The 21,645-nt window shown below is 46.5% G+C and overlaps 1 long non-coding RNA gene across 1 annotated transcript in view; it reads right to left on the reverse strand.

Annotated features, from left to right (window-relative positions):
- The window catches only part of LOC134956634 (uncharacterized), a 36,373-nt gene extending 17,038 nt beyond the window's left edge, over positions 1 to 19,335 (reverse strand). The window contains exons 1-3 of the long non-coding RNA XR_010186039.1: positions 19,232 to 19,335; positions 5,893 to 6,101; positions 5,710 to 5,804 (exon numbers count right to left, since the gene is read on the reverse strand). This is a non-coding gene — a long non-coding RNA (uncharacterized LOC134956634). The remainder of the gene's footprint in view (positions 1 to 5,709; positions 5,805 to 5,892; positions 6,102 to 19,231) is intronic.
- Between the last annotated feature and the right edge of the window lie 2,310 nt (positions 19,336 to 21,645).

Here is a 21,645-nt window from a genome sequence, read left to right on the forward strand (position 1 = left end):
AATTTGTCGGCGATGTCATCGACCGGGGCATATCGAACGAAACTGTGAATCAGCGGAAGATTTAAACTCCAATGTCCCGAGGTTGGGGGCCGAGCCTCGGGGGGAGACACCCGAATAGGTCCAGAGGCTGAAGAATGGTGGGCCCAGTACGTGGGACAGTGTCCGCATATACGGATTTCTATCAATGGAGTAGAGATTACGGCTATGGTGGATACTGGTTCACAAATAACCACCATTCAACATTCCACCTTCCTACAATACTGGGGAGAGCAGCAAATGGTGTCCCCGCCACCAACCTGGTTAAAATTGATAGCCAGTAACGGATCAAGCATCTCGTGTATGGGTTATTGGGAGGCTAATGTAAAAATCGGAGATAAGGACTTACCTCGGCAAGGATGTCTGATTACCCATACTAGTGACCCGAACGCAATCCCAATCATTTTAGGGATGAATATCCTGCAAAGTTGCCCGGATGAATTAATTACGATCCTGAAGCGGTCCCTTGCTGAACAGTTGTCCCCTGATCGGAATGTTATACAAAAGACCATTAAGACCCTGCAAAGTCAACGGGCCTTTATACAGTGTGGAGGTTCCGTGGGGAAAGTACGGATTACTGATGGTAAGCCTATAAAGTTGCCTCCCAACTCCGAAGTCATAGTTTGGGGAAAGGCTCGTTGCGGACCGAGGGGAAAAAGTTACGAGGCCCTGGTTGAACCTTGTGAAGGTAATGAAGAGGACGGCATTGTGGTGGCCCATTGTCTGGTACAGATTACGAATGGACGAGTGCCAATTCGGATCATGAACCCTCACAACCACCAGATTAAATTGTATCGCCAAAGACCGATTGCCAAACTCACGTGGGTCACCTTTCAGGATGTTATGCAGGCCCAAAACCGGGTTCATCGACCAAGTGAGGATGGTACCAGCGGCAAAAAGAATATCACCAATGAATGGTGGGAGGGTATCCAAATTGGAGGCGAAACCACCCCGTTGGAACAAAAAGGAGTATTAAAAGTGGTAAAAGAGAATCCACAGACTTTCAGCAAAAATCCGTTGGATTTTGGTACAGTGACGACCGTCACACATCATATAGTAACAGGGAATGCAATACCTATCCGAGAAAGACATCGCCCGGTAGCCCCAGCTCTATACCAGCCAGTTAGACAAATGTTAGAGGATATGAAGGCAACTGGGGTCATCCAGGAAAGCCACAGCCCTTGGGCTGCCCCGATGGTACTAGTCAAAAAGAAAAACGGTCAGTTACGATTCTGTGTCGATTATAGGAAACTAAATCAGATAACCCACCGGGACGCCTATCCACTGCCCAGAATAGAAGAGTCGTTAGCAGCTTTGAAATCAGCTAAATATTTCTCCACGCTAGATCTCACCAGTGGATACTGGCAGATTATGGTGGCAACTGAAGACCAAGAAAAGACGGCTTTTACCACCCCCATGGGACTCTATGAATTCAAGCGAATGCCCTTTGGATTGTGTAATGCTCCGGCCACTTTCCAAAGGATGATGGAACATTGTTTGGGCCATAAAAACTTTGAAATGATCCTATTATATTTAGACGATATTATTATATTTTCTAAGTCATATTCAGAGCATTTACACCATCTGCAAGAAGTTCTGCAACAACTGGCCCATTATGGACTGAAAGTGAATCCAGTTAAGTGTCACTTATTAAAGCCACAAGTGAATTACTTGGGACATGTGGTAAGTTCCGAAGGGGTAGCCCCAGATTCCGAAAAAATTAGAGTCGTCCAAGAATGGCCAATACCCCAGACCGTCAAAGATGTACGAAGGTTCCTGGGATTCGTAGGGTATTATAGGCGTTTTGTGAAAAATTTTGCCAAAATAGCTGCACCCTTACATGAGTTGCTTAGGGACGTACCACAAATCAGCCAGAGCAAACGTCTACCGATTGCATGGACGTCACGACAACAAGTCGCGTTTGACCAACTTAAGGAACTGTTGACCCAAGCACCTCTACTAGCGTACCCCGACTACAGTAAACCTTTCATCCTGCAAACTGACGCTAGTCAAAAAGGACTCGGTGCGGTACTGGCCCAATTACAAGACGGTAAAGAAAAAGTCATAGCCTATGCCAGTCGAGGCCTGCGGAAAACGGAACGTAATGACGCTAATTATAGCGCGTTTAAATTAGAATTCTTGGCGTTAGTTTGGGCCATCACAGAGAAATTCCGAGATTATTTAACAGCTACTCCGTTTGTAGTTTACACCGATTGTAATCCATTAGCCCACTTGGCTACCGCTAAACTGGGAGCGCTGGAACAACGATGGTATGCCAGATTATCTAACTATCAATTCAACATCCAATATCGGCCCGGACAAACTAATAAGAATGCGGATGCCTTATCCCGCCTTCCAGAACAAGAGGAATCAGAAATGGAAGATCCAGCTGAAGTGATAGAATTACCACCTTTCCAGAGAGACCAAAAACGAGTGGTACAACACCAAACTAGTTCTAAGAGAAATAAGTCGGAAACTACTGCGGAGGTAGTTGATTTGAGCGAATGGCAGAAATGGCAGGAAGAATACCCACCGTTTTGTCAATTGAAAAGGTTACTACTAAAACAAGAAGTCTTTACCAAGACAGAACGACAAGTAGCAGCAGTAGAAGTCGTCAAGTTATGGAGACAGCGAGATCGGTTGGAATTACAGCAGAATGTTATAGTCCGGAAAAGTATTCATCCCAAAACACATCTGACCGTCTTCCAAGTACTGGTTCCTCGGAACAAAATATCCGTAATATTGAATGGCTACCATAATCGATCAGGACACTTCGGCATTCAGAAAACTGAAAATAACATCAGACAACGATTTTATTGGGTGGGAATCCGCCAAAGTGTAGAAGAATGGTGTCAGAATTGTTCTGAATGTACTCTTCGGAGGACACCCCTTCAAACAGAAAGAGCACCGCTACATCCAATAATCAGCAACCAGCCACTAGAACTAGTTACCATCGATCATCTCAAATTGGAGAAGAGTAAATTAGGGTATGAATACGCGATCATGATCGTGGATCATTATACCAAATTTGCAGTAGCTCTGCCCGTCAAGGATATGACAGCAAAAACCACAGCAGAAATCTTCTGGAGGGCCTTTGTGAGGCCATATGGATTCCCAGATAGAATTCTAACAGATCAAGGGCCAGCATTTACGTCTCAGTTATTCCAAGAACTATGTTCTTTGTACGGATGTAACAAGATTAAAACCACCCCATATCATCCCCAAGGGAATGGGCTCTGTGAAAGAACGAACCAAACATTAATACAAATGCTGCGGACCCTTCCAGAACAGCGACGACAAGAATGGCCATTATTGTTGACAGAATTCATGTTTATTTACAATAATACCACGCACAGTTCGACCGGCTATACTCCATACTATTTGCTATTTGGCCGACAAGGGAGGCTACCAGTAGATATGAGCTTCAATAGAAAAATCACACCGGAACCGTTCCTGGAAACCGATTGGGTAGACGAACATCACCGGCGCCTGAGAGTAGCACAAGAATTAGTTAAACAACGTAGGGAGATTGTACAGGAACGGCAAGAATTATATTACAATTTGAACGCTCACGCAGAACCATTGCCAATAGGATGCAAAGTATTAAGAAAAAACAATCGACGCCAAAGTAAATTGGATCCTCGGTGGGAACCGTCGCCATATACAGTCATAGAAAAACCGAATCCAAACATAGAAGTGTATCTAATTAGATTAGAGAATGGAACACGACAAAATCTAGTACATCGAGACCAGTTAAAGTTATGTCCTGACTGGCCGGAACAGAAAGAGGGAACCGTCTCATCTCCAGGAATGACGTCAGAAATAAATACGTATCCAGACGAGATGATGAATCTTTGTTGGCCGATATTGACTACGTTCGGAACACTCCCGGACCTAGGGGGAAATGACAATCTAACTACCACTGTTATCGAATCTGAACGGCCTGAAAGTATGATATTGAGGCGTTCAGAGAGAAGCACCAGAGGGAAATTGCCTACTCGGTATCAGCATTAAAAATCATACCATAGAAAGTAAAGTAAGATACGAACCAACTGTTAGTAGGTACAATGGTTGAATAGAAATAAATAAATTGTACTGAATGTAAGAATTGTTATAATAGTAGCAATAGTAAAGAGAAATGTTATTACAACGTTAATTTGTATTAAATAGATGTGTAAGGATACACATCCGATTACCGGGGAAGTATGTGATACCCAGAAAGAAAGATTGCACTGACTATAGATCTTAGGGTATCACTTAAGGATAGGAACCCGAATTAGGGTAGCAACAGGGAGAGAAATCAAAAGCTGACTATTATGATGGAGAGATGGATTGTGTAGTTACTATGGAGACGTGGAGTGCTCAAGCAGAACTTGTGACCTGTGAACTATTACAGGGAGGACGGAGGCCCGACTAACTGCCGGATCACGAGCGCTCGGCGGGAGACATACGGGGACTTAAGGGAAGGAGATAAAGAAGAGAGGGCTCGAGCGGTGCGGCGGTTGGCGGCGTGAGCAGGAGCTGAGAGAGAGCGGAGTGACTACGGAGCAGACGCCGTGACAAGCAGCGGGGAGCGGAGTACGCCGAGCGGATAGTAAGTCGTGACTTACCGAGAGAGAATCACCAGGTGGCAGCAGAGACAAGGGAGAACCAGAAAGTGAAGTGTCAGAACGAACGGAGGAGACGGACCGTGAGTACGGGAGGACTGGTGCGCTGCAGCAGAGAGAGACGGCATCTGGTGTGGTAAGAGTCGTTGAGCCGAGACTGAGGCCACACGCTGAGAGTATTAATCGTGCCCAATACAGCACCAGAGATAAAAAATAGTGCCAAAACCTAACTCCCTAATCGTCTCAAAAGGACACTGTGTAGAGAGAATGGCTACTCCGCTTACAGGACATTCTGTGGATTGAGTCTCTACTCCCTCCTCAGACGCTGCGTAGATTGAGTCTCTACTCCCTCCTCAGACGCTGCGTAGACTGAGTTTCTACTCCCTCCTCAGACACCGCGTAGATTGAGTCTCTACTCCCTCCTCATACGCTGCGTAGATTGAGTCTCTACTCCCTCTTCAGACACTGCGTAATTGGACTCTCTACCCCACTTCTAGGCTACTGCGTAGACAGATGCCCTATTCTCTTCAGAGAAAGTAGTAGAGACAGAATCCCTACTCGTTTTCCAGATAGCTGCCTAGTTGAAATAGATAGCAGTACAGGACTAGTAACAGGAAGAAAGTGACCCCGTCAGGAGTGTACTCGACTACAGGGAGCAACAAATAAGAAAGAGAGAAAGGCGGAGGCAATATCCTAACTAATACCTGTCTGGTCTCTGATGATGGTAAATGGACAGCGAATCCAGATATATTTAGACCTAGTCTGGACGGGAGTATAACACTAGTTTTGATGAAACTCAGTAGAGGCTTGTAAGGAAAGACTATTAAGCCACAGTCAGCAGAGAGAACAGGAGTCATTCAGACGCTGGAATTTGACATAGGTATTTTAAGAGCCTCCTTACTAAAAATCCCATTCAGAGATCTCCGAGTTAGTCAGCTCGGATCTACTAACCAGCGGATATACAAGTGGCATCATTGATCACCCTAGAAATACAGCATCAAGGGATGTTAGTGATTCAGATCAAGCGACACTTAAGCTACTGAGCATACTTCCGATAAACACCTACCGGGTTTTCTATTCCTCATTGTGCACCAACGTACGAATAGTCAGCTGAACTTTAGGGATACTGTCAGTAGGAGTTGGGAATATCCGTATGGCATACTAGGGGAAAATAGTATTGTTAGTTGTTTAATGATAAGTGTAAAGTGCATAAGTTAATATATTATTGCAATATATATGTTATACTAACCTTTTAACAGAGCCGAAGATAGATCCCAGACAGGATTCAATGAACGTGATGTTCCAGTATAATAAATAATTTCGGTTCAATATTTGTCTTACATTGATTTAGGGATAAACCAGATCAGTAGTCAGAGTATTTATTGGTGTCATAAAAGTAGTGGAATTGTTATTCTCGTCCAATTCGTCTGGCTACTATCGTTCCGGAGTTAAGGCGACCTGCGGAAACAGAAAGTTGGAAAATAAAACTACACCCCCCAGTATAACTTACCTGTAAATTACGGTGAATAGACCCTACACTTATACAAATCGGAACCGGTTAGAAACTAGAACAAGAGTTCTACACGATTATATCATTGAACGATATAGCATTCGACTATATAGCGCGTACACACTGAACGTTATCGCTCAACGATAACGTTCAGTGACGTCATAGCCGCTATTCACAAACATGCAGCTCAGCTCGACATTGACAGGTTGAGCTGCATGTCAGCTCAATATTGATGAACGCTGAGCAATGTGCGGGAGCGCGCGTCATTCATCGTTCATCAATCTGACCCCCATACACACTGGCCGATTTCAAGCGAAAAACAAGCGATAACGACATAAATGTAGTTATCGTTTATTTTTTATGCAGAAATCGGCCAGTGTGTAGGCCCCTTTACGTCACTTAAGCCACAGCATTAGTTTTGCATTTGCATGTTCTAACCTTTACCCTATACAGTACTAACGTGACAGAGTGCTCCCGCACAATAAAACTTAACATCGCCTTCATAGGGTATGATTACTGTGCTGGGTTATGGGGGATCTTCTGTCCCTCTGCCGCGGTGGGAGGAGCTCAGAAGAGAAATTGTCATGTTATATCTGGTGACTCACTCCCATGCAGATCCAAGAAGAAGCCGGTGCGATCCACACACAGTAACACAATCCACACACAGTAACACAATCACGGACACTCACCAATAAGGGGTATCACAGTTGTCCAAGTGGTGACTGGCCACACCCCTTCTGATGATTAGCCACACCCTTTAAGCTTGGGTTCCTACCTCTGCATTCATCGGTGGTCCCTACGTGCCCCAGTCTGACACTGAATGTATATACAGATGGAGCCCTGCTCATCTATCCCTTTAATAGGATTAATTGAGCCAGGACAGTCGGATTTAGGGGGTCATTCAAACCTGATCGCACGCTAGGTTTTTTCGCTGCGCATGTATATGCACCGCAATGCGCAGGCGCGTTGCATGAGTACAAAGCTGTGCAATGGATTTAACGAAGAATCTATTTGCACTGCTGATCGCAAGGAGACTGACAGGTAGAGGGCATTTGTGGGTGGCAACAGTGGCGTAACTACTGCCCCCGCAGCCCTCGTGGTGGCTTGGGGCGAGGGGCTGCGGGGGCGCCACTGATTTAGCGCAGATTGACATGCGGACGAGCCGTCCGCATGTCAATCTGCAGTCTCCTCCTTCCCTCCGCTGCTGTAAGGAGGGACATGGAGGGCACAGCGCGCGCCTCTCTAGTGTCCCTCCTGCGTCTCCGGCGGGTCTAATAAAGGAAGTGCCGTTCATGAGCTCTGATTGGCTCACGAACCGTCACTTCCTTTAACAGACCCGCCGGAGACGCAGGAGGGACACAGGAGAGGCGCGCGCTGTGCCCTCCGTGTCCCTCCAACACAAAACAGCGGGGGAGCGGGCGGGGGGGGGGGCACACTGGGGGAGCAAGGGGGGCACTGTGGGAGCATATGTGGCACAGGGGGAGGGGGGCTTATGTGGCACTGGGGGCATATGTGGTACAGGAGGGGGGCTTATGTGGCACTGGGGGCATATGTGGCACTGGGGGGTATGTGTGTACCGGGCACATGGGGAGAAGGGGGCTGTATTTGGCACTGGGAGCATGTGAGTACCTGGCACTGTGGGGGAATATCTGGCACTGGGGGCATATGTGGCATTGGGGGGGTATATGTGTACCTGACACATGGGGTGGGGAGGGCTATATTTGGCACTGGGGGCATGTTAGTACCTGGCACTGTGGGGGAATATCTGGCACTGGGGGCATATGTGGCACTGGGAGAGCACAGCCCTAGCAACAAGCACTACCCCCTGGCAATGAGCATGACACCCAGTGCATGAAACCCCTGGCAACGAGCATGACACCAGTGCATGAAACCCCTGGCAATGAGCATGAAGAATTTTTTGGCTTGGGGAAAAAAAAATCTAGTTACGACACAGGGTGGCAACTAAGGAAGTGTTTGGAAAAATGCAGGGGTGTCCAAGCGTTTGCAGGGCGGGTGTCTGACGTCAATTCCGGGCCCGAACAGGATGAAGTGATCGCTGCGGCTGAGTAAGTTCTGAGCTACTGAGAAACTGCACAAATCATTTCTGTACCGCTCGGCTGCACATGCGACCGCACACTTGCAAAGCAAAAATACACTCCCCTATGGGCGGCGACTATCTGATCGCAGCACTGCAAAAAATAGCTAGCGAGCGACCAGGTCTGAATGACCCCCTTAATCCTCTGCTGTAATGACTTAATCCCCTGCTGTATTGTTCTCTCTGTATTGTATTGCAGCTGAGAACAATAGATGAAGGGTTTATGCTAATAAGCCTTGGTGCACCTAGGCGCAGCAGAGAAGGCTAGATGAACGAGGCTCCATCTGTAGCCTGCAATTCCTTGTATACAACCTATTACAGCCCAGCTCTCCAGAGGAGATGCGTAGGACTTGCTTGCACATGTGGTACTGGAGCAGTGCACATGACACGATGGGGATTGCAGCTATCCAAGGCAACGCACCAGCTCAGCAGCTAATATTATTCCTGGAATTTAATATCAGATATTGGCAGCTAGTCGCTTCATTTGGGGGGGCTGTCATCTGTGAGGGTCCGCCTAGACCTTACTGCGCTCGTTGAGCTTGCATGCTTCGCCTCTGCAGCAATCTGTGCCTGGAAACTATATGCTGAGACGTTGGCAAGTGCAAGCAGAGTTTAAAACTGGCATGGAGGGGACAAGGCCCATTTCAAAATTGTTCCACGGCCCCATTCAATTGTAGATAGACGATACCTCCAGCCAAGTCCCTGTAAAGTTGTAATACAGTGAACCAACAGCCCATGTGATTTATTAACACATGTATTTGGGTAACACTAATTATGAAAGCACATTTTTGCTGAAAGGAGCAGCCGGAGTAACGCGGGATTCTGCAGAGCTGTCACACACTGTTCATTTTCTAAAACTCTCGCAGACACTTATTGCCCATTCATTTGATCAATGTCTTTTAAAACACATTCCCACCTGGCAGGGAGTTTGCAGATATTTTTCCACAGCTCTTCATCTCAGATACTTAATGGTTCAGCTCTCCAAACGACAAATTTTGTCATTCATTGTGATTTGAGAGAAAACTCCCATTGACAGCAGAATTAATTCCAATCTAAATTGCTGAAAGCTGTGTCCACAATACGCGGCGTAAATCTCTGATTAGGGAAATAACCAGGAATGTGCAGAGCTCTGCGGCATTAACGCTTTATTACAGGTTTCTATACCTTTTTTATAGCGCACTTACTGTACCCACGTTCCTGTAAGGGCTCCCTACCTCTAGGCTGTGGGTACCCACCATGAGACTGGGCATCTGTAACAAAGGCTTGGGTAGACTAAAGCTCTGCAGAGTTTTTTCATATATTTTCTTATTCTACCATTTACATAGGCAGCAGTGCATGCTGTCACTTGTAGTGCCACAAGTGTGCACTGCAAGTATTGTCCCCCATAGGAGAATAAAAAACTAATTATGCCCAGCTTAGTCTAATAAGCAATGAATTGTGCCCCCATTGCCACTGATATAAATTATTTGTTCCCATTCTTATATTACTATTTTTATAATTATTATTATGATTCCCTCCATAATAGTTTCTGTAGTGTAATATGCCTCATAGATAAATAATTTCCTGGACAATCGGATGCTCTCTGCGTTGTATGGAGGTTGCTGGAATGCTCTCTGTATTGTATAGAGGTTGCTGGAATGCTCTCTGTATTGTATAGAGGTTGCTGGAATGCTCTCTGTATTGTATAAAGGTTGCTGGAATGCTCTCTGTATTGTATGTCATCATTATAATGTACTTTGTAGTGGCTGAAAGGTCCTCTAAACCTAAACTGCAGGTTATTGGGTTTTTAGTACAGAAATAGTTACAAATAACTTCAGATAATTTCCGTCAGATTATTAGACAATGATCTCCTTTTAAGGAAACACATGTTACGGTAGCCGACATATTGCTGCAGGATATAGCTGGCCCTTATGTGGATGTTTCTGGGAGGTAAGTACACTTACCGGCAATGTTACGGTCTGGGTGTGTGCTGGGCACACATGGTAGAGTGGGGACTTGCAGAGAGTTGGGGTCCCCTGGCAACGGGCTGCAAGCTTAAATGTTTTGATAAAAATATGACAAAATCCACTGTTTAATTTGCAACATACACACAGATAAGCAGTATATTACTGTTAGCACCAATAGCAAAAATTGTGTTATTTTGTATACATATATGGCATTAATACTGCCACGCAGCTGGTTCCATGTACAATATGGGTAAGACCATGCGTGGGCATATTTCTTTTCTGTTTTGTTTCAAACCTTTGCAGAAAATAACTGATAACAGCGGACAATAGCTTACATTCAGTACAGTGGCGTAAATTCATCCCAGTTGCCCGGAGGCAAGATAAATATTGGCGCCCCCCCTATTTCCTCTATTAAGATAAATAAATGTATGTATGTGTGCGTATATGTGTGTGCACGCGTGTGTGGAGTGTTCTGAAAAAAAAATGTATATACTGTATTTATACATTTAATTGTCTTATTTTAAATCACACAATTCTTAACAGTCATACCCAGGATTAGAACCCATGACCTGTTACACTGACAGCAGACACTTTACTGACGGAGCTATTTGCGCCTGTATGGGAAGCATGAGAATTCTAACTATATGAAGTTACGTGTAATTGTCAGAGAAAAGATAGCGGCAGCTATTAATTAACTTAATTCAATGGTGTCACAGAATGGGAGGAGAGGTGCCCCCTTCAGAGCAGGAGCCCGGCTGCAGATGACTCCGTTGCCTCCCAGAGTTCTGCCTCTGATTCAGTATACTATAAAGGAGAGAAATATTGGACTTTATAAGCATACAATCAGCATATTTTCTCAACTTCCATCATGTAGACACTAAAGAAATGTCGTCATGATTGAAACGTTGAAAAACTTTTTTGATGGTCTTGTGGTAACTTACCTGGTTCAGTGTGTCCAGCCGCTTAGCGGCTCTTCCCAGGTCTGGCAGTCAGACAGTGACTGCTGATCTTGCATCGGTTCCGGCAGTGACTATCGCTAAGTCCTAACGCCTGTCCAACCCCTTAGGGCCTAACCCTAACGTACCCTCCTGCAGCCTAACCCTCTGCTGTCACAGCCTAACCTTCCGCTACTGCAGCCTAACCCTAACCCTCCACTTCCACAACCTAACGCTCCGCTACCGAAGCCTAACCCTACTCCTTCACTGCCACAGCCTAACCTACCACTACTGCAACCGAACTCTTCGCTGCTGTATCCTAACAATCCACTATTACAGCCTAACCCTCCACAGCCTAACCCTATCCCTCTGCAGCCACACCCTAACCCAGTGTCAGACTGGGGCATGTAGGGCCCACCAGGGGAATGCGGTGGTAGGGGCCCATGTTTAAGGATGTGCCCAGCCGCCACATTGGTTTGCCTAACCATTTTGTAAGTGTTGGTCCCCTAGATATATATATACAGTAAATACTGCAGTGCATGCAAGATAATGTACTAGATTAGTAACAGTACAGTCTGAAACCTGATCCCTAGAGGAGGGGGTGGGCCCCCAGGCAGTGGGGCCTACCGGTGGTTCCCCTGTAACACTAGTGGGCCAGTCCAACCCTGCCCTAACCCTCCGCTACTGCAGCCTAGCCCTCTGCTGCATCAACCTAACCCTCCACTACTGCAGCCTAACCCCATTCCTCTGCTGCCACAACCTAACCCTCCCCTACTGCAGCCTAACCCCATTCCTCTGCTGCCACAGCCTAACCCTTTGTTACCGACTTCCGGGAACATGGACGGCGGAACTTACACGCTGCTCTTTTCATCTATTTAAGGTAAGACATGTACACTGGCTAGTTTTGTTCTTTTCCTTTCACGAGCACATGCAGCTTGAGAAAACGCCGTAGGGCGTTGAAACGTCAGATCATGCACTATGCTTGAAATATTGTATTGAAAAAACTGTTATAAATCATCCCGTTTGAAAAAATCCGTGGAGTGCCGCCTGGTTCCTGTTATGTATGGGAGAGGACGTGCAAGTCTTACTAAGGAACCCCCTCTATTGTATGTATGTATATATATATATATTATATTATATTGAGTCATCCGTTATATGTACACCATACATGTATTTTCTCTTACTGTTATTGGAGGATGAATCATCCCCTGCACAGAACATGTTATCTGCAGAATGCATTTCAGCTGCCAGTGTTATAAGGGTATAATATAATATGAACACTGGAGGCTTTTTTGAAATACATTTTTATTTGAGTTGCAGTAGAACACCAGCTTGTTCCCATGACCTTTGTATCCTTTCTATAAAAGTTACCAAATGGCTAAAAGACGCACGTCCTATGGTTCTACCATCATTTAGTATGATCAGGCCACTGGGTGGCGCTGTCTTTTCTGTCTGCAGGCAGATTTATTTGCATTAATATTTTAGCTCAGGTGCGGCTACAACTGACTTTATTAAATTATTAGAAATAGTAAATAAATGTCTTTATTATAATATAAACTATTAGCCATCATTTAAGCCCAATTTCCTATATGCATTCTGAACTAATAATATATAAGATAGGTCTACATGTGCCTAGTGGCATGGCCGTTTATGGGGGCCATTCCGAGTTGATCGCACGTTGCCGATTTTCGCTGCGCTGTGATCAGGTCTCTACTGCGCATGCGTATGCACCCCAATGCGCACGCGCGTCAAACGGGTACAATGCGGATCGTTGCTGAGCTATGGATTTAACGAAGAATCCATGTGCACAGCCGATCGCAAGAAGATTGACAGAAAGAGGGCATTTATGGGTGTCAACTGACCGTTTTCTGGGAGTGGTAGGGAAAACGCAGGAGTGTCCGGGCGTTTGGAGGGCGGGTGTGTGACGTCAATTTTGGCACCAACAACACTGAAGTAATCGCAAGGGCTGAGTAAGTTCAGAGCTACTCTGAAACTGCACAAAATGTTTTTGGAGAGCTCGGCTGCACAGTCGTTCGCACACTTGCAAAGCGAAAATACACTCCCCCGTGGGCGGCGACTATGCATTTGCACGGCTGCTAAAAACAGCTAGCGAGCGATCAACTCAGAATGAGGGCCTATATTGGGTGGAGAAATGTGTCTTTCAGACCCCAGACTGAGTACTGAAGCTCTGCCACCCATCAGAAATGTATTAGTAACTAGTGACGTGCGGTGGGGTGAGGTAGGCGAGGCAGAGCCTTTCCTGTCATACTAACATATACGTCAGAGTTCCATACCTCCCAACTGTCCCGATTTTCGCAGGACAGTCCCGTTTTTTGGGGACTGTCCCACCCGCGGGCCGCAGTGTCCCGCGGTGGGGGGGGTGGGGGGGCAGTTGGGAGGCTCTGTCTGTCGCTGCCCTGCTTAGCAGAGCAGCGGTTAATAGACGCTGTGCGCATAGCGTCTATTCACTGGAGTCAGAGGGAAAGGGGGCATGCCAGCGGCTCACAGAGCGCTGGGCATGCCCCCTCAGTGATTAAAACGGGGCGTGGCTCGTGATTGTGGGTCCTGTGCAAAGCCACGCCCCATTTTTATATGCCACACCCCTTTTCGACGCGTGTGTGTCCCTCTTCAAGCAAGGGCAAAGTTGGGAGGTATGGAGTTCTGGCTGTATAAAGTATATGAAAAATACAAAGAATATATTAGAAATATCTTCTTTGCATTATTCAAATCATTTTTATAGGCAAAACTCTGGAGTTAAAAGTCTATGGCAGGTGACACAGTGGGAGTAAAAAAAAACCACCACAGTAACTTTGCACCTGGAACAAGCCATGCCGCACTGAAAGGGGGGATAATTGCATTTATTACCGGCTGCACAAATGCTGGGTAGCTTTATTCTTACACTGCAATTTATATTTGAGTCTGGACACCCCCTCCCAGATCTAACTCCCTCTGCACATGTTACATCTCCCCCTCCCGTAGTCAGTGGTGCCGAGAGAGGTGGGGAGAGGGTTCAAATTACCCAGGCCCAGGTCTGATGGAGGGGCCCAGGCCCCCTCCCCCTTACCTGGTAGCAACAACTGCAGCTCTTCTCCTCTTCTAAGGGTACATGACCACACCTCCTGTGATTAGGCCACGCCCCTTGAAACGTACCTGGGCCCAGTCCGGCTCTCGACTGCCCTGCCTGCAGTGCAGCGTGGTTTTTCCCAGGTGCACAGTTCCTCTCATCTCCGAATGAGCCCCATGCCTGTTTATTTGCCGACACGCTGAAACTGGAACTGGAACGATAAGCCGGCTGAGAGCGCAGATGATTACTCTGCTTGGAATACATTTCCATGGTAGTGTAGTTATTGGGGACACAAGGTGACATTTCCAATCTCCCTCACTGGGAGGCTTAGAGCGTAAACCTTTATTCCGGACCAAATTGATGTATCCACAGTTCAACCTCCCCCCCCCCCCCCAGAAAGTCTGCGCTGTGCCGACGTGGTTGGTAAATGAGATTTATTGTAATAAACGTCCCCTGCGCGGCTCTGCGAGAGGTTGCAGACAGCGACACAGCAGGTGAGAGGGGCTCATGTTAATTGGAGTGTGCTTGATGGAATCGGTTGTATTTCCAGTTTCTTTTATCACAGTTTCTAGTTTCTGATATATCTCCTTCTGCATCGCTGCGGCCCTGCCGGTGAAAAACATTTTTGCTTTCATGTAGAAAATCCAGCAATCCACTAATAAGGGTTTATGATACAGTATATTCCAGCGCCTGCTTCCAAACTCATCTCATAATGTTACCGTGGTTATACGTCTTCGGAAGAGTTTCATTTACTGGTTTATTATGAGTCCTTCTACAACTTCTGCTTCAAAATATTGCCTAATAATTTACGGCAGCCTCCTGTGTTTTTCATCCATTTATTTACATCATAATGCAGCGAAATGTACTGATCGGTGCTCTGATGCACGTGTCCATTGCTCACAGCACTAGATATACAATTATATACAGCTGTGCGTCTTATCCCAGGGCAACGGACTCTGCCTCCTGATATAAAGACATGACTGAAGTGCACATAAAATTGTTAGAAAGAAAAAAAAGTTTTAGTGAATGGGGTAGGAGGTCATTGGTCAAAGCTGAAAACCCCCTTTGAAAATAAAGTATGATGTAAGAGTTGGACGAAATGAGGTCATTACTCATTAGGGGTCATTCCGAGTTGATTGCTCGCTAGCTATTTTTTGGAGTGCTGCGATCAGATAGTCGCCGCCGATAGGGGAGTGTATTTTAGCTTTGCAAACGTGCGATCGCATGTGCAGCTGAACGGTACAAAAAAGTTTGGTGCAGTTTCTGAGTAGCTCAGAACTTACTCAGCCGCTGCGATCATTCCAGCCTGGTGGGACTGGAATTGACGAAAGAGACACCCGCCCTGCAAACGCTTGGACACGCCTGCATTTTTCCAAACACTCCCAGAAAACGGTCAGTTGACACCCACAAACGCCCTCTACCTGTCAATCTTCTTGCGATCGGCTGTGCGAATGGATTCTTCATTAAGTCCATCGCTCAGCAACGATCCGCTTTGTACCCGTACGACACATCTGCGCACTGCGGTGCATACGCATACACAGTAGTGACCTGATCGCTGCACTGCGAAAAACGGCAGAGTGCGATCAGGTCGGAATGACCCCCACGGTCTCTGGGTATATCTAGCACAATAGTCCAGGACAGTGAAACCAGGATTTATGGTAGTGACTTCCCAATACATACAAACAATCGTTTAAAGAAAAAAGATTATTTCACAAATGCGCTATATTATTTGCCTCATCTCTCTAATTGCATCCAAGTAATCTACAAAATTAAGAGGTAATGAGCAATATTTCTTTAAAACGCTTTAAACAATACTGTCAAAATGCAAATTTATTCATTAAGTATAAATGAGGTTGGTAAATATTCATGAAGTGTTGCTTGCAGTGTATAATTAATCTTCTGTACTATATGTCCAAAGCCATTTAGTGATGCAGAGAAATTTCTCCCGTAGACGGAAGACAACATCAGGAGTGAGGGAAGAGACTGGAATGGCCGCTTTAGTGTTCAGAGCGTTTGTCTACAAAATACAATATTCAAGAAGAGCGTGGCGTCGTCGTTACCGTCTGGATGGTGCGCCGTAAAGGCAGAGGAGAGGGTTCTGTGCTGGGAACGGTACCAGAGGTTCAGTGACAAAATAATGTTCCATGATAAATATCCCAACACTATTTTAGTAAAGAAAAGAAAAATTCATTCAAAAAAGGGTCCTCAGAATGAACAATGCCTGTATAGACAACTGTACTATACAGGCACGGGTGACCGGCTCGTGACCCCATCCCCCCCCCCCCTCCCCAGTGGTTACCCAGAATCTGGTTTTGGGGTTCCCCTGAGATGGTGATAGCAAAAACAGGGTTCTGGCAACGGGGTCATTCCGAATTGATCGCATGCTGCAACTTTTTGCTGCCCGTGCGATCAACTCAACGCCGCCTATGGGGGAGTGTATTTATGCGTAGCAGGGCTGCGAACGCTTGTGTAGCCCTGCTATGCTAAAAAAGTTTTGTGTAGAACAAGACCAGCCCTAGACATACTTACGTGGTGCGGTTATTCCAGTGATGTAGGTTCCGGAATTGAAGTCAGACATCCGCCCTCCAAACGCCTGGACACGCCTGTGTTCACCGCACCACTCCCAGGAAACGGTCAGTTGACGCCCCAGAACGCCTTCCTCCTGTCAATCTTCTTGCGGTCGCCACTGCGACCGCTTTCTTCATTTGCAGCGTTGCTGTCGCCGGGCAACGATGCGACTGCATGCGCGGTTCCAACCCAATCGCACGGCTGCGAAGAAGTGCAGCGTGCGATCGGGTCGGAATGACCCCCCAATATACTTAATCCTTTTTATATAGCCTTCCGCGTGATTTTCATTGTGTGTGGGAATACATACAGTATCCCGGCCACCGGGATGCCAGCTGTTACATGAATGACCGTGGGGGGGTAAGTATTTCTACCCCCTGTAACCCTTGGAAGGGGGAAGGGTGGCAGGGCTAATCCCTCACCCCAGTGCAAGCCCTATACCCCCCCACGAGCTCTAACCCATACCCCGATTCTGACATCGGTAACATGACCACGTGTCCGCACGCGCACTGCAAACAGGCACATCCATCCATTGTTCAACACACCACCCCTAATCCCCTGCTACCCACGTTCTCAGAGTACCTAAACAAAACCTCCCATAAAGTTGTCAATATTTGTCACCCATAGATTCACGAACAGCGGTAATCGTGTCCTTCAGGCCTTCCGTGGTATCTAATATGTGGTTCCCGTTCCACACACCTGCAGTCTTTAGATTTTCATTGAGCATTTAGTTCTCTGTTTCATATATAAGTGGCTCTGCTGGTTTCCTTGGCGTGGCCAAACGGTGGCTGTGGCCACAGTGGTTCATTATGGGGCCTGTTCATTTTAACTAATGGGCCCATTACCACACCTGCCTACTCTCCTGGAATGGCCGGCAGGCTCCTGAAATTTGGGTGGCACTTTCCATCCGGAAAAGTGGGTAAGTGTCTCCAGCATCCTGGTCGCCTCTGCCTGCACCAACGATCACCCCCGCTCATGGATGAAAAGCAAACAGGGCGATGACGCTTTGCAATGCCAATAACGTGGGCAATGTATGTATAGCGGGGGCGCCACCTAGTATTCAGCAATTTTGAAAACTTTCTTGGAATTTGCCTGCAGGAATCGCCTTCATATGTGTATAGGGAAGGGATGTGAAGAGGGATCCTAGCAGATCCCTCCAACACTTCTATAGTGAGTGGCCTGTGGCCATGTGCATGCAGCCAGACGGGCACCAGAAAGTATCCAGTGCTACTGATTGCGGAGGCGGCTGCTTTCCAGCAGAGCAGCTGTCCCAACACCGGAAAAATACAGAATTGCTCCAGTAATTAAGCTTCCAGGTAGGCCCCTAAAACTCAAGGAGGGAGGCATTGCTCCTCCATGGCTGGAAAGGGCTCCTGATGGGTCCTACAGACAAGCCCGGGCAATTTGTACCCATCCCACCGCCCTCTCGGCCCCCAGAATATATCTCACTGTTTGCTGTCCTTTCTCACTTCTCACTGCTGTTTATATTTCAAATTTTACCTAAAAAAAATAAAATAAATTGCACTTCTATATCCTCTATGTCCTTTATTATGTTCTGTGCTCGGAAGAGCTTAAAATCAGATGAATCCAGTCACTCTGATCCCTGTCACATAAGCCAGGATGTCGTTATTGATCGGGAGGATGCTGCAAATCTGTCCAAGTATCTGTGGGGGTCATTCCGAGTTGATCGTAGTTGTGCTAAATTTAGCACAGCTACGATCTTCTTCCCTGACATGCGGAGGGACGCCCAGCACAGGGCTAGTCCGCCCCGCATGTCAGTCCGATGCCTTTGCACTTCAAGAGTAGCTCCCGGTCAGCGCAGCTTTAGCGTGCTGGACGGGAGCTACTCGTCGCTCCCCGACCCACAGTGGCTGCGTGTGATGTCATGCAGCAGCTGCGGCCCACCCCCCCGTTCGGTCCGGCCACACCTGCGTTGGCCGGACCAAACCCACGAAATGGCGGACAAACGCCGCCGTTCCGTCCCCTCTCACCCAGCGATCGCCTCTGCCTGTCAATCAGGCAGAGGCGATCATATCCTTGCTACGGCCTTCGGCCGTCTGGCATGCGCCGGTGCACTACTGCGTCGGCGCAGTAGGGACCAGGCTGCATTAAAACACAGCGAGCGAACCGGTCAGAATGACCCCCTGTATCTGTTCATCTGTTTCAGTATAGTGCTCTGTATATAAGAATATAAGAATGTACAGTAAATATATATATATATAGTAGCATATCCTTCCCCACCTGTGGCTCAGGTGTGTGCGGCAAAGGAAAAGAGGCGGCACTCCAAGGTCTTTGTTAAAGCTTGTATTCAAATCATGGTGCAAACAGGACAAACGTGTTCATGGCAATAAAAAGACATGGCAGGTTGCTTACGACGTTTCAAGGCATCAAGCCTTCTCCTCAGGTAAGAATACCCATGTGCAATGAGAACATAAATGAAAAAAGAACCAAAACCGAAGCATGAAGCACTCACCTTTTAAGAAGTGTGCAGGAGCAGGTGTTCCCGGCGTCTGTGTCCGGGACTTCCGGGTGCGTCACACGGGCGGCGCATAGATGACGTATCCGTTGCTAGGCAACGGTTGCGCTGACAGGCGCCGGGGAAACCTGACAGTGAGCTGTGAAAAGATTGAAACCTGTGAAATCAGGCATGCAAGAAACATACGTATGACACCCAGAGGCGGGCCACTAGTGTGTAAAAGTGAAAAGAGTTAAGAGCATCAATAAAAATTAAAAGTTACTTATAGTCAGCTGGAGAGTAACCAATGTGAAGGACAAAGCCCAAACATTACCATAGCAATTAGCAACGTGAAGAACTAAATGAAACGACATGTGATCAGATGAAATCATAAACTAGATGTTATTTGAAAGTATATGGTATATTGGTGGGCTGAAACATAGTTACTGGGTTTTAAATTAAATCCCAAACGGTTACACATCACATCAAAAAAGGAGGTAGGAGCAGCAGGAAAAAAGGAAAATGGAAAGGGATGGGAAGAAAAAGGAAGGGGGGAAGGGGGAGAAGGGGAGAAGGTAAGGGGGGGGGGGGGGAATGAGAGTCCGAAAACTGAAACAAAAGCGCCTAATGTAATGGCAGGTATTAGAGAAATACATTCCAAGTGAATTTTTCTTTCAGTCCTTTGGGTGACAGTGTATCAAGTAAAAAGATCCATTTAGATTCACATTTAGATAGTATATATGTATAAGTAGCTGCGCTTGGCACTCACTGCTCACCCCTCCATAGGTTATTGGTTCCCGGTGCTTTCCATATTAAATGACATATACCTCCAAAGTCGGCAGCACTCTCAGGTAATAAAAACAGAAGTCTGAGAGTGCCGCCGACTTTGGAGGTATATCTATATATATATATACACGAGTTTTGCTACTCAGCAACATACACCATGAATTAGCTGTAAATTCCCCATCGCCTTGATTACTTATTCATTTTCCTGGAGGTTTAATTCTGTCTATTTATAGACACTGTATAATTCCATTCGTTTGCTGTGTACATTACTAATAATATAAAGCTGCCACTCTGCTGTTATAGTCCTAATCATCAGCGGCGCAGATATCACGGCTTCGTACAAAAATCGTTTTAGAGAAGAGGCGGCAGTACAATGGCACTTACCCATAGGACAGTCTCCCTTGGTTTCTGTATTGGGTGAATGGTCCTAATTTTGTTGGATGTGTTTTGTAGATTTTATATACATCCTTTATTACTGGTCCACGCAAAAAAAAAGTCATATCAAACCCATAAGGGTATAAAAGTTGTTATAATGCACATTCTTTGATTTATTATGTTTATTATTAAAAAAATTATAGTTTAAAAGAGATTTTTAAAGCAGCGTTATTTCTTTCACTGTTTATGTTATCACTTTTTTTTGCTTTAGATCAGATTTGTCTATGATTAATTGGCTCCATTCTAGCTCAGTAATAAGACACGTTTTGTAATATTTTAAAGTAGTGATGGGCAAGAGGGTGCCCTGGGGCCACCTGCGGCCCTCCAAGTCTTCACTAGTAGCCCCCAGCTCCTTCCTGCTTTGGGCCTAATTCAAGGTTGATCGCAAAAGCAAAATCTTCATCTAATGGGCAAAACCATGCTGCACTGCAGGTGGGGCAGATGTAACATGTGCAGAGAGAGTTAGATTTGGGTGGGTTATTTTGTTTCTGTGCAGGGTAAATACTGGCTGCTTTATTTTTACACTGCATTTTAGATTTCAGTTTGAACACACCCCACCCAAATCTAACTCTCTCTGCACGTGTTACATCTGCCCCACCTGCAGTGCACATGGTTTTGCCTATTAGAGAAAGATTTTGCCTGTGAAATCAACCTTGAATTAGGCGGATTGTTGGCTATAAAGCTTGTGTAAAATTCCTACTAATGAGTTATTACAGGCACCCCCTAACGTCCGGCACCCCCCACACGTCACGCCTGCTACTACAGCATGAACACACACAGTGATGCCCGCGAGATACCGCCTGTGCTGCTCATTGCTGTTCTGTCACTGTTCTCCCCCCACACCCCCTCCCGCTGCACCCGCCGCCCAGTCAAAGTCAGACTCTCAGTCTTGTGGGTGGCCGCACTGCGCACCCGACGTCACGCTCCGACCGCTGTGCCCTCTCTCCCCTCATGCTGCACTGTCCTACTGCCCGCGCTCAGTCTCCCGCCTGCGCTCAGTGTGCCCTGCCTCTGCCGACACGTCAGTACTCAGGAGGACTCGGAGCTGCCGCTGGAGCAGCTGGACAGGCAGACACTTCAGCAGAGAGAGTGACACAGGACCCTGTCACTCATTAACTATCAGTAAGTCACTGCCAGCCAAGGGTATTGAAATGATGCATATTTTTACAGTGCAGTTTGCGCATGATCAGTAAATTAGCTACCCAACCCAA

This window comes from Pseudophryne corroboree, chromosome 9 (genome assembly GCF_028390025.1).
Source record: "Pseudophryne corroboree isolate aPseCor3 chromosome 9, aPseCor3.hap2, whole genome shotgun sequence".
Taxonomy (NCBI): Eukaryota; Metazoa; Chordata; class Amphibia; order Anura; family Myobatrachidae; genus Pseudophryne; species Pseudophryne corroboree.